Genomic DNA, 13,845 nt, shown 5'->3' on the forward strand with positions numbered 1-13,845 from the left:
GAAATAGAGAACGCTAAGGTCATGCTGTATAGCAAACAATTTGAATTTGATTTGAAATTCACCATATTAATAAATTTACCTTCATTTGGAAATTAATACAACAATATTTGAATAAATATATTACAAGAAAAACAATCTTAGTGGGTTGTTAACTTTAGTTCTAGTACCAACACAGTTTTGGGAACAACGAGCTTGTAATTGTTTGTCGTACATCCAGGAACTGCTGGAAATGCTTTTCATAATCTCTCAGCTAGATAATTGAAATAGTTTGTTGGAACGCTTCACTGATTTTCATTTGGTATCTCGGTTCTCTTATCTATCTGCAGCAGCAGTGTAGTTAACTTTTTTTTCCGTGTATACGTCTAGCGCGAATGTTTACAGTCGTCGAAGGTGCTGATTTATTTTGTGCTTTTCGTGTGTTCCGATCAAGTTTTCTACCGTTTTTTCGCGTTGTGCGGTCCCGTCACGCTCGTCGTCAACCCGAAACGTGTTAGTGAGCCGGTTCCAGTGCCCTGGTTCCTGTTTGATACTATTACATTTTGCTCCATCGTGTGCCGCATCAAAACATCGTCGATTAGAGCATCACTACCGGCAGTGTCTAGTGGTCGCGGTTACACAAATTTTGTTGTTGATTTTTTTGCTATGGCTTCTGCCTGCGACTACTGCGCCAAGCAGGTGAAGGATGATGAGCCGTTCATCAAGTGTATGGGCTTTTGCGAAGGGGTCGTACACATGCGCTGTACCAAGACGGGCAGCCTGAAGATGAACACTTCGTTCCTGAAGATCGTCTACGAATGCACCAACCTGTTTTGGATGTGCGACGAGTGTTCGAAACTGATGAAGATCACTCGCTTCCGCACCGTAATGGAGTCGGTCGGCGATACGGTCAACAACATGCAGGAGGGTCAAGACCTCAAAAACGCCGAGCTGCGGGACCTGATCACCGAAAATGGGAAGCAACTGCTGCTGCTATCCAAGCGCGTCACCAGCTTATCAACAGCTAATCAGTCAGGTACGCCAAAACCTAAGCCAACACCGAAACGTACCCGTGGCTCCGATCCTGTTCCATCAAAGCCTCTGGTGTTTGGGACGAATGCGCTTGCCAACGCAAGCATCACTTGCGTCCCCCCAGAAGAAAAACTGTTCCGGCTGTACGTGACGCGCTTCGCTAACCACACAACGGCCTTGCAAGTGGAGGAACTAGTGAAGAATGCTATCGGTCAGAACGAACTGGTTCAAGTGACTGCGTTGGTTAAAAAAGGCGTTGATCCGCTCAGTTTGCCGTTCATCTCGTTCAAAGTCGGGGTGAATATCGCACACAAGGAGGCCATCTCAAATCCAGCCATCTGGCCAGGGAACTGCGGCTTCAGGGAGTTCGAGGACCTGCAACGCAAGACTTCCTCGCCGCAGAGCAGTGGAGATGGACAACGGGCAAAAAAGCCAATGCTTTCTTTCGCAGTTCTACCGACCATTGTTACACCGTCGGGTTCAACCCTGGGCAGCCCAAATCCCATCGGCCGCGACAACGAACCGTTCCTGACCCCGCGCTCGGGGAACTCGGAAAGCGATTTGGCAGCAATGGAACACTAGTAACGATCGCCAGCTGCTGTAGGACATCGGGATGCGCGACCCAAAGTACCGAGGAAGCCCCGACTCTCTCCGGCACAGTCGCGCAGTCCGCAGCCAGCGCTCATCTTAGCCATCCCGATCCTGCTATCGGAAGTAGAGTCGGGGTCTTCCGGTCGTCACCGTCAGGCAAGTACGCACACCGTTTGAACCGCTCTCTCCCTGATGCCTTTTCGGCTTTCAGCGTCACTCCTTCAAGCTGCTTGAGCAGTCCCCATCCCGTCGGCGACTCACGATCTGCTGCATCACTGCTGCCATCGGCCTGCTGGACATCGGGATGCACGACCCAAAGTACTGAGGAAGCCCCGATTCTCTCCGACGCAGTCGCGCAGTTCGCAGCCAGCGCTCATCTTAGCCATCCCGATCCTGCTGTCGGAAGTAGAGTCGGGGTCTTCCGGTCGTCACCGTCAGGCAAGTACGCACACCGTTTGAACCGCTCTCTCCCTGATGCCTTTTCGGCTTTCAGCGTCACTCCTTCAAGCTGCTTGAGCAGTCCCCATCCCGTCGGCGACTCACGATCTGCTGCATCACTGCTGCCATCGGCCTGCTGGACATCGGGATGCACGACCCAAAGTACTGAGGAAGCCCCGATTCTCTCCGACGCAGTCGCGCAGTCCGCAGCCAGCGCTCATCTTAGCCATCCCGATCCTGCTGTCGGAAGTAGAGTCGGGGTCTTCCGGTCGTCACCGTTAGGCAAGTACTCGCACCATTCGAGCTCTGCCTTCCCTGATGACTGTTCCGTTTCCAGAACTATTCCGGAAAGCTGTTCAATCCTTCACTCGAACGTCTCAGTCCCACCTGCACCTGCCCGTCAAGTTCCCGGTATCGCCGCTAGACGCCAATCGCCGCGACTGCCGTGTAACGATTTACTCAACATATACTACCAGAACGTCGGAGGCATGAACACACGGGCTCTCGAGTACCGTCTCGCGTGCTCCGCTATCTCTTACGACGTAATCGCGGTGACGGAAACCTGGTTAAAGAACAACACGCTATCGAGTCAAGTCTTCGGCAACGGGTACGAGGTCTTCAGATGTGATCGCGAGCAGTCTATCAACAGCCAGAAGAAAGACGGTGGGGGAGTAGCTATCGCAGTCCGGCAGGGACTCAACGCGCGAATCGTTTCATCGGACGAGTGGAAGTGCGTTGAGCAAGTTTGGGTCGCCATCGATCTTGCTGACCATACCGTCTACATCTGCGTTGTGTACATCCCTCCCGACCAAACCAACAACGCAAGCGTATTTGAAATCAACTCGTCTTCGGTTTCAACAGTCTCTTCAATGGCACGTCCCTACGATGAGCTAGTAATTCTCGGCGACTTCAACTTGCCCAGACTGATATGGCGGCCAAGCCGGGATGGTTTCCTGTATGCTGATCCCGAACTCTCAACCCAGACCTTGCACGTAACAGAGTTCCTAGACAACTATAGCAGCGCACTTCTGCAGCAGATCAACCAGTTCCCGAACGAAAACAATGTGCTGTTAGACCTTTGTTTCGTCAGCTGCCCAGATATTGCACCCCCGATAGCCATCGCCCCGGCACCGCTAGTCAAGGATGTCCGGCACCATCCACCGCTGCACCTATCTTTGCCTGTCCATTTAGCCAGCGAATTTACGCCCATTGTTTGTGCAGTCCGCTATGACTATCGCAAATCCGACGTTCCCAGCATGCTAGAACTACTTCGGAGCATTGACTGGGAGAACACACTTGACAAGGACAATCTTGACGATGCTGTGCAGACCTTCACCAATATTATCGGCTATGTCATCGACAGACACGTCCCGAAGAAACCAGTTACGAACGCCCGTGTTCCATGGCAAACCAGCGAACTTAGGAGAGTCAAGGCTGCTAAGAGGTCGGCACTGAAAAAGTACTCAAAACATCGAACGTTACCATTGCACAACTACTACGTGCGACTCAACAGCTGCTACAAAAGGATGAGCAAACAGTGTCATGCCGATCACGAAGTACGTACCCAGAAGAAGCTTAAGTCCAATCCGAAAGGATTCTGGAAGTACATCAATGAGCAGCGGAAGGAAATCGGGTTGCCGTCGTCGATGTTCCTTGGCGACAAGACAGCTTCGAATACGGAGGACATCTGCCAGCTGTTTGCCGCAAAATTTTCGAGCATGTTCACACAAGAAGATCTGTCACAACAACAAATCACCGCTGCTGCCAACAATGTCCTTCCAAACGGGCTGGCCCTGAACCGCATCACAATCGATCGCTCGCAGATTCTGGAAGCCGCAACCAAACTGAAGTCATCCAACACTGCAGGTCCGGACGGAGTTCCATCGATCGTCCTGAAAAAATGTATCGACGGGCTTCTAGATCCTCTCGCACATCTCTTCAGTCTGTCCCTCTCCACCGGCTCCTTCCCAAAACTCTGGAAGCACGCATATATGTTTCCGGTGCACAAGAAAGGGGACAAACGGAACGCAGACAACTATCGCGGGATTTCAGCACTGTGCGCCACTTCGAAACTCTTCGAGCTGGCGGTCATGGATCCGGTGTTTTTCTTCTGCAAGAACCTTATCAGCGACGACCAGCACGGTTTTATGCCTTCGCGGTCAACCACGACGAATCTGCTCACTTTTACGACATTCGTGACCGATAGTTTCACCGCCAAATCGCAGACCGACGCGGTGTATACCGACCTGTCGGCCGCATTTGACAAGCTGAACCATTCTATTGCAATCGCAAAGCTGGAAAGAATGGGAATCGGTGGGGTTCTCCTGCGTTGGTTTCAATCCTATCTAACCGGCCGGAAAATTAGCGTCAAGATCGGTGATTGGCTGTCCGCTGTCTTCGAAGCCTTTTCGGGAATTGCACAAGGCAGTCACTTGGGACCACTTGTATTCCTGTTGTACTACAACGACTGTAACCATTCTATCTCGGTTCCACGCCTGTCGTACGCGGACGACATGAAAATCTACTGCCGGATTGACAATGCATCTGATGCTCAAGTTCTCCAACAACAGCTGATCAACTTCGCGGAATGGTGCAAAATTAACCGAATGGTCGTTAATCCAACCAAATGCTCCGTTATCTCTTTTTCCAGAAAACGTAACCCGATTAAGTTCGAGTACCAGATTTGCGGCACTTCAATTCCTCGTGAGAACTGCGTTAAGGACCTGGGTGTGCTCCTCGACACGGAGCTGACATACAAGCAGCACATCTCCTACATCGTCTCCAAAGCATCGCGGCAACTTGGTTTTGTCTTCCGTACAGCCAAAAACTTTACTGACATCTACTGTTTGAAGGCACTTTATTGTGCGTTGGTCCGTTCCACACTAGAATACTGCTGTTCTGTGTGGAGTCCGTACTACGAGAACAGCGTAGCGCGAATCGAGAGTGTGCAGCGAAGGTTCATCCGATATGCCCTTCGATCTCTACCCTGGCGGGATCCCTTCCGACTGCCCAGCTACGAAAGTCGCTGTGAGCTGATCAACCTGGACACGCTAGCAGTACGACGAAATGTGTGCCGATCACTCCTAGTTGCCGACGTTTTGACCTCGAGAGTGCAGTGTCCGGCCATTCTCCGTGGATTGAACATTTTCGCCCCCATTCGGACTTTTCGGAACTCCCCATTCCTACGTGTCCCTATCCGTCAAACAAATTATGCAATGTACAGTGCACTGACAGGGCTACACCGGGCGTTTAATTTTGTCGCTTCTTTGTTCGATTTTAACTTGTCTCGTGATGTTATCAAAAGGAAATTCTTGTTGTTCTTTAGACGTTAATTTATGTATTAGTTTGTAAGGTAAAACACCATTGGGGCCCGAGCCTGTTGGTGTCCAAATAAATAAATAAACGGTGTCCCGTGAAGCCTCGTGCAGGACGAGTCACAAACTAGCCATCGCATATTTGCTGCCGTCGTTGAACGGGAAGTTAGAGTTAGCCCCTCCGTTCGAGATCTAAGCTTGCACTTAGTCGAAGATTTCCGCGCCATGCTTGCCATCATCCGCCGTGAGCTGAGTGCAGTGGAAATGTGCATTTATCTATTCATTTGCTCGTTATGCTGCTGCTTGAATGTTGCACATGGGCCGTAAGTAGGCAGCAACGAAAGCCCCAGAAAGCCCTCGCGATTAAATTCTTCTTGCTTTGCCGAGTTTAGTTGGCTTTCTGTTGTGTTTGCTTCATTTTGCATAAATAAAACACTGCCTTAACTGATATTTGTCTAAAGTTCAGTTCAACAACTTTTATTTTTCTTTATTCAACATAAAATAAGTATTTATCTCTTTTATGTAATTGCTTTTAGATCTTTTAGTCAATAAAAAACAACTTCAACGGTACGTTTGGGGATTAATGAAGAAACAACTCACTCTAAATGGTTACAAAAGTCTGCTGGGAAGTGATAGACATTCCAGATAATGGATCATAGGAAGATTACCATGATGCGCTGGCAAACGCAAGCAGACATCGTCGCTGTCGTGTTAACTTGTTGCACTTGCATTTTTGGCCATATTGAGTTAAGAACGATCCCCAAAATTCGATTTCAATCCAGGCAGAGATATTCAATAAAAACCGAAAAAACTTCGTGCATTTTTGGCACTTTTCATATAAAAGTAATCATTTGTAGTTATATATAAGGCGTCATCCACAAAGTACGTACGCTCTTAAGGGGGAGGGGGGTTACCGTAGGTGTGACAAGATGTGACGAAGGGGGGAGGGGGGTTAAGCCCAAGGAAAGGTTTATATGCTAAAAAATGCTACTTTGGCCACTCTGGGTCCGATTCCGGAGCATCTGCAGATTGCATGGAAAAATTTACGTAAAATAAAATTTTGATCACAGGAGGCTGAATAAGTAAACAAACTATAAACGTCAAGAAACAAAAAAGGTCAAGACGAAGTTTGTCGGGTTAGGCATGTATACTATAAAAAAACCCAATTTAATTTTGGCTGATTTTTGCGTGACATACTTTATGGTTGACGCCTAAGCAACCAAATTCAACCAAACTTCAGGACAATGCACATAATGGCCAACCAAACAAAATGTTTGCTATTGTTTACAATGCGCTCTCTCGTTTTTTGACCTTGAAGGTTAAAAATTAAAACGCGTTTTTTCTCGGAACGTCAAAAAGCGACGTTCGGAAAGTTAGTACGTCAGAATCAGCATGAAATCTCTAATCATGCATTTTTGCGATACAGGGGCATGACATTTTTGCCCGTTACCGACAATTATCGACATTACCGACAACTGATTGATTGTATTGCAGAAAAAATCTTAGCAGAACGAGGATTGAACCATCAACTTCTTGGTTGTTGATCCGACACGCTACCACCGCGCCATAGGGGGATGGCGTCGCTATTTTTAGACCACGTTTTCCACTTTTTCTCATCGAAACCGACTACTTTATCGACTTCATTTTGCTGGGCGAGATAGGACGCCGTCTATTTTTAGACGATGACTCAGCACTTTTCCACTCTTGCACTTAAAATAACCAGATGGCAGCACGATGTAACGCCACGTCCCTATGGGCGCTTGATGAATTGTGAGGGACAGAGCACCAACATATTCTTCTCTCTGAAGTGTTGCTCGGGGACGCGCCAGCATTATATGTGCAGGCGAAAATGAGCTATGAGCTTGCTGTTATGAGCATAGGGGGATGGCGTCGCTATTTTTAGACCACGTTTTCCACTTTTTCTCATCGAAACCGACTACTTTATCGACTTCATTTTGCTGGGCGAGATAGGACGCCGTCTATTTTTAGACGATGACTCAGCACTTTTACACTCTTGCACTTAAAAAACCAGATGGCAGCACGATGTAACGCCACGTCCCTATGAGCATGAGCATGAGAGACCACCCATGGTTGTCCTTCTCCGTTGCTGAACAGAACCGTAATATCCTTTCAGCACTATTGATCATAGGCTTCGACTATCAAATGGTATTTGCCTTATCAACAGCATGTATGAATGCGCTGAAAAAATAAAACACCATGATTGCCAAAACAAGATCAGTTGCGAATAGGTAACAGTCATTGGCCACCAACGGCGCCCGCCATGTCAGTTTGTAGATCTCGATTTTAAGGGACGGGAATGTTAGTTAGCGCAGGTTGCTACTAGGGCAGCTGATTTACTCTGTGCTTACACCCCACGAGCGCCAGGAACCTGAAAACTTGTTAGTAGGATAGGGTGTTTGGTCAGGATTCATCATAGAAGATGATGATTCGATCATAGTGTTTGTTGAAAGGTATTATATTTTATTCTCAAGGCAAACAATCGGATGCAGCGGATGAGACATTTCCCGTTTAACTGTTGTTAAATTTTTAATGAAATGGTTTAATCTTAGACAGCCGGCTGTGGAAAGATAAAACCAAATAATATTTATTTATAAATTGAGGTGTTAAACGCAATGCTGCAATGATAGCGTAGTCTGATTTTTAATTTTATAATCATTTAGTTCACGAATTTGTTACGGAATAAACGCGACGAACTCAACAATCAAGTGCCTTCCGATCCTCTTTCTGTTAGCTAGATAAGGTATTGATTTTCGTTGCCTCTCGAGCTACGATGCTATGGAGAGGGCTTAACACACAAACAACCGACGTCGAGCCCTCCGAGCTACGGAGCTATGGGAAGGTCTTTTCAACACAAAAAAGACTCGCGCACCACACGACGTTCTTGATGAATCAAAATAATTTTGTTACGCGATAAATCTAACGAACTCAATCGTCAACTTGCCATCCAATCAGCGATGATGAAGAAAGGGCTTGAAGCACACAATAACTCACCGATTAATATGAATAATTTTCAAGATCGATCTTGTTTTATAACTACAGCGCGACTCACTCCTGATTTTCACGATCCCGAATACAACACAAAACGAACACCGCAAAAATCCACCTCACAATCCTGATTTGTTTTTCTTCTTATTTTTTTTTCATGTTTTTTGCTTTTTTCACTTTGCACACAAACACAACGATAGTTGAATAATTTCCCCAACCAGCGCGTCCCTTCACTCACCATTCTTGCTCTGAGCTATGAGCATGCTGTTATAAAATATAAACTGTTATAAAATATAACATTTTCTGCAGCAAATCCAGTGTTGCAGATTTTGATATATATTTTTCCTTTGGGTGTAGGATTCCAAATATCCGGTCATTTTGTTTAAAGCCGGGACCCGTGGTGTAGGGGTAAGCGTGGTTGCCTCTCACCCAGTCGGCCTGGGTTCGATCCCTGAAGGTTCCGGTGGCATTTTTCGAGACGAGATTTTCCTGATCACGCCATCCGTCAGACGGGGAAGTAAATGTTGGCCCCGGTCTAACCCAGAGGTTAGGTCGATAGCTCAATCCAGGTGTAGGAGTCGTCTCCCTGGGTCCTGCCTCGATGGAGTCGCTGGTAGGCGGTTGGACTCACAATCCAAAGGTCGTCAGTTCGAATCCCGGGGTGGATGAAAGCTAAGGTGTAAAAAGCGGTTTGCAACTGCCTCAACAATCAAGCCTTCGGACACCTAGTTTCGAGTAGGAATCTCGCAATCGAGAACGCCAAGGCAATGCTGTAGAGCGAATAATTTGATTTTGATTTGATGTTTGATTTGTTTTTAAAACAAAAGTGATAGAAATGTAATCATTATGACTGAGACTGAGATTAACCTTCTCTGTTATCAATTAAACTTGCTGGACATGTCATATAAGCCATTTATGTGTAAAGCATTTTACATGTCAAAATCTAGAAACATTCTTGAAATACTCATGTAACGCCAGGGCAACGGAGGTTTCCGCTCGGAACCGGTAACGGATTTGAGTGCTTTCCTCGCAGAAACAGTAAACAACCGGAGGTCATAAAGCTGAGCGGAATCCTATAACTCAAACGTGGGTTTTATTAGAGATTTTTTTTTAGCCAAGCCCTGATGCCATAGGCCCAACTCCGGCCTTCGCCAGCGTCATCACCGGGAATGATGGCGTTATGATCCGACCGCGCACACATCGTTTATAGCCCAACGTGCAGTTTGCAACCGGGCTCATCCCGGTGTGCCCTTGGTAAGATCCGGTGACATCAATCCAAATCAATCATGGATGAAGAGCTTTGTGATGCGTTGGATTTTTGCACGTTTTCGTCTATTGCGCCGACGGGGGGCTCTCTTCATGATGATAGGATATCAACGTGATTTTTTTTAGTCCTTTCGTGAAATGAACATTTCATGTTAGGGTTGCAAGGTAAGGATTCTGAGAATCGCATACATTTTTGACATGTCCATGGTTTAAATTAATTAAGCTGGAATAGTCTCTACAAGACTTCCTGAAGAAAACATCTGTACGGTTGATGTCTCGTTTTCATCAAAGCGTTTAAATTTCACCTGCTTGAATTAGTATCAAGTCAACATTTTTTTTTCAGGAAACCAACAAGAAATTTTATTGAATTATTCAGAAATGTTACCAAGAACATCTTTGTTGATTCTTCATATTTCTTTACTATGTTTGAATACTCCTTAATATGGTATATTTTAATACATGTTTTAATTTTTCATTTTCATATTAGAAAATTATATTTTCTCATACATTTTTATATTTGACTAAGTTTTCAAGTGACATTTTTGTCACCCTATCTATTGCAAACAGCGTCAATCCACCAGAGAGGGAGAGAGTTCGCGTTTGCAGCAAAGCAACGGCATCCCATGCGTGCGAGTGTTGATAAGAGGACACAGGAAGCACATCACCACGTGGGGCATTCTCACACACAGCAGGCCGTGGATGGTGCGGGGGTGGTGCAATAAAAAAAGCCGCCCCGCAGGCACGTGGTACACCAGTCAGTGTCGCGAATTAAAGCGCTTTCGCTTTGTTGGAGCTCCTTTTAATATCGCAACCGTGCAGCGGAAGTGGAGGCGGTTTGAGGCGGAAAAGGATTGATTTAAACCTCGATGTGGTGCACGGATTGAGCGTGGATCCAGGCTGGAATGGCGCAGGATATTTTGATATACTAAAACCGAGGTCGCCTTATAGAGGAAATGCACATATGGTGGCAAATTGCTTTCAAAAGTAGCTTGCTTGCTCACTTACTTACAAGCCGTTATAATTCGATTGATTTTGAATTTACATTAGATGCCAGATAAAAATACACGCGTGTCCCCTATTTAAGCTCACAGAGGCGCGTCTACTTTTATTTGAAACTGTTATCGCGAAAGTGACACCCCGTATCGTGAGTCGAGGGCTCGGCATGGAAGATTTAGCGGAAGTTGTCTGAAAGCATTTGATGTTGGCTACAACATCATATTTTCAAGCTCATTTTGTTTGTAATTTTGTAGGAAATTACGTTACACTATTTGTTCATAATCGCAACATCAAAAAGTCTGGTCTGGCAGTAGTTTCACATGATAGCACACAGTAAAACAATTCTGTGTAAAATCGCATGCAAAAGCATGCACATTACCTTTGTGATCAAAAGCATGTAATATTGTATGAAAAAACGTGTACACAAAAAGCATGTACAAAAGAAAAATAAATTAATTTTGACCACACCAAAATAAACATCAATCTGGTGAGAGTCATATCCAGATTACCAAGTCCGCGCCATAATCATCTCGGCTATCTCGCCGCTGTGAATTTAGTTGGATCAACACCGATGTAGCTGTACGTTTCCCATACATCGTATACAGTTAATTCAGTATACGACGTACGGGACACCTACTGCTACATCGGCGTTGAACACAGCTTTTACAAGACGGTGGGATAGCCGAGACGGTTAGGGCGCGGACTTGGTAATCTGGATATGGCTCTCACCAGATTGGTGTTATTTTTGGGGTGTGCAAAATTTATTAATTTTTCTTTTGTACATGCTTTTTGTGTACACGTTTTCTCATACAATATAACATGCTTTTGCTCACAAAGGTGATGTGCATGCTTTTGCATGCGATTTTACACAGAATTGTTTTACTGTGTGCTATCTTGTGAAACTACTGCCAGACCAGACTTTTTGATGCTACGATTATGATAATGGATTTTTTGCTGTGGCACAAAGTGATATGAGATATTCAGTTATGTCATCTCATGTCATACATAGAACAAATGATGTGAATTTATTCGACACGGAAAAAATGAGTTACATGTAAACTCAGATGATGTAAACGTGAGATTCGACGTAAACGGTTGAATCATGTTTTTACGTATATTTTGTTGCAAATTTACATCAAATTGCATTGAAATTTAAATGTTCAATGACGTGCAAAAGTGTTACATCATAAATGATGTATCGTTCGGAAATATTTTTTTGTGTGTAGGCTAGTTTAAACAAATAAATATTTGAATGTTTATTTCAGGGGGTAGCGAAGAAGACGCCATCTTGGAAGTTCAGAAAACAAACACTGACAATCAGTATTATACATATTACTATTGTTACACGAAGTGTGTTATCCTAGTTGAACTCAAAAGTCCCATGCAAATGTGTAAAATCAATCTGGAAAATGTGTAATGCCGATTCTGAGTGTACGGACGCACTGCTTTGTCGACCAAAAGAAAAAAAGCAAAAAAAGGTAAACAGAAAAATCACTCTTTTCGTTATGAATATTCAGCCAATATTGGGATGGAATCTACAAGAATAAGATAGAATTTGCCATTAGCAACACAATTCACGTGTTTTTTTTCAGGAAGTTATCGTTTAAATTGCGGAAAATTTGAAAATCAAAAACCCAAACAATGATTTTTTATGGGCTACCATTTGACAGCTAGTGCTTTTGTTGGGGGCTCTCATTTGACAACCGTGCTAATGTCGCTAATGTCGACTGTTGTCAGTTTGCTTTGGTCGGAATAGGGTTGCCATCCCCCCGGTTTATTTAAACGTTGAATATTTTTTTCAAAAATCATGTTGCCTTCCATTCAATATTGTCTCAAAAAATCAAAAGGAGAATTAAAAAAAGATGTAGGACCTTCATTAAATTTTTAAAATTTCCAGAAGACACCATATTTTTAGGATTTTTTTGCTGAAAAGTTATTAGCTTGCGAAAAGGACCATTTTTGCGCAAACGGCTCTAGGGGGCTACCTAGAAACAATTAATATGTGCGTGCGCCCCTTTGAACCGGCCGAGCAAAAATGGTCATTTTCAGAAGCTAATAACTTTTCGTCAAACAATCCTTAAAATATAGTGACTTTTATTTATTTATTTATTCGTCAAACAAACGTAGACTACACAGAAAAAAAAAATGTAAATTTACCCAACACTGAAATCATGTTTTGAACGTAAACATGCTCAATGTAAATTTGAAATTTCATTTAAATTGGTGAATAATTGCATTTAAATGCCCTTCTCGTAAATTGAGCTTCAATGTAATTCATGAATCTCATGTAAATAGAACTTTTGATCTTGACAAATCGAAAAATTGAAATTATGAAAAGCATGTAAAATGATTTCTCCTGTAAATTTTCGTAATGTAAACCAAAAAAGCATTTAAATTTAATTTAAAACTTTGTTTTGAAAATGACAGCCCAAGCAGATGACAAAAACAAATCAGTGCGATGTTATGAATGTTTTGCGCGCATCGAATTGAAGTTGTTCTTTAATAATTGCTTGATTTTACGGCAAAAAATCGTCAAACGTCATGGTAGTTGCAGACTGTTGGTAAACAAACAATGCCGATTGGAGGCAACTTGAAAAGTGTTGCGGAAATCATCGGTTTGATGTTTTTGCAATGAAATGGTTCAACTTCGAGAAATGGAGTAAGTATTCAAAAGTGTTTCGTTATTATCCGCGCACCACCAAACCGAAGTGCGCAACACTTCTGTTGCGCGAAAAAATCTGTTGCGCCGTACAAAAATGTAGTGGTTTGTCGTTAGCGTGTACATCAGCCTGTGGCGCAACAGCTTTGACAGGTTGCGCTCGTATTTTGATTTTTGTCTGCTTTCACAATATGACCAAAAATTGTAAACAAAAACTTATTAATGAAACTGTTTGTCCCTTGTTCCGCTGCTGAATGGTAGACGAAATAATGACAAGATTGATGCCGGCAGCCGGAAAGCAACAGGCCGAGTAGGGTCTGGAACTAGGAACACCCTTAAGCATTTGAGGCACAACAGACCAACTAGACCAACTTCCTAGGAGGCACCGACTGAGAGCGCAGATTAATCTGGAAGTCCCGGGCGTATTCGTGCACCACCTGGAACTTCAATTTTTAAGCTGTAGCTCCTTTGAATTCTGGCACTGGAGCACTTCTTCCCGGCTCCGGTGGATGGGACACTTTTCACTACGTTTTTTTTTGGGGTTTTCCGGAGAAATTTCACAATTTT

Source organism: Culex pipiens, chromosome 1, assembly GCF_016801865.2.
Source record: "Culex pipiens pallens isolate TS chromosome 1, TS_CPP_V2, whole genome shotgun sequence".
NCBI lineage: Eukaryota > Metazoa > Arthropoda > Insecta > Diptera > Culicidae > Culex > Culex pipiens.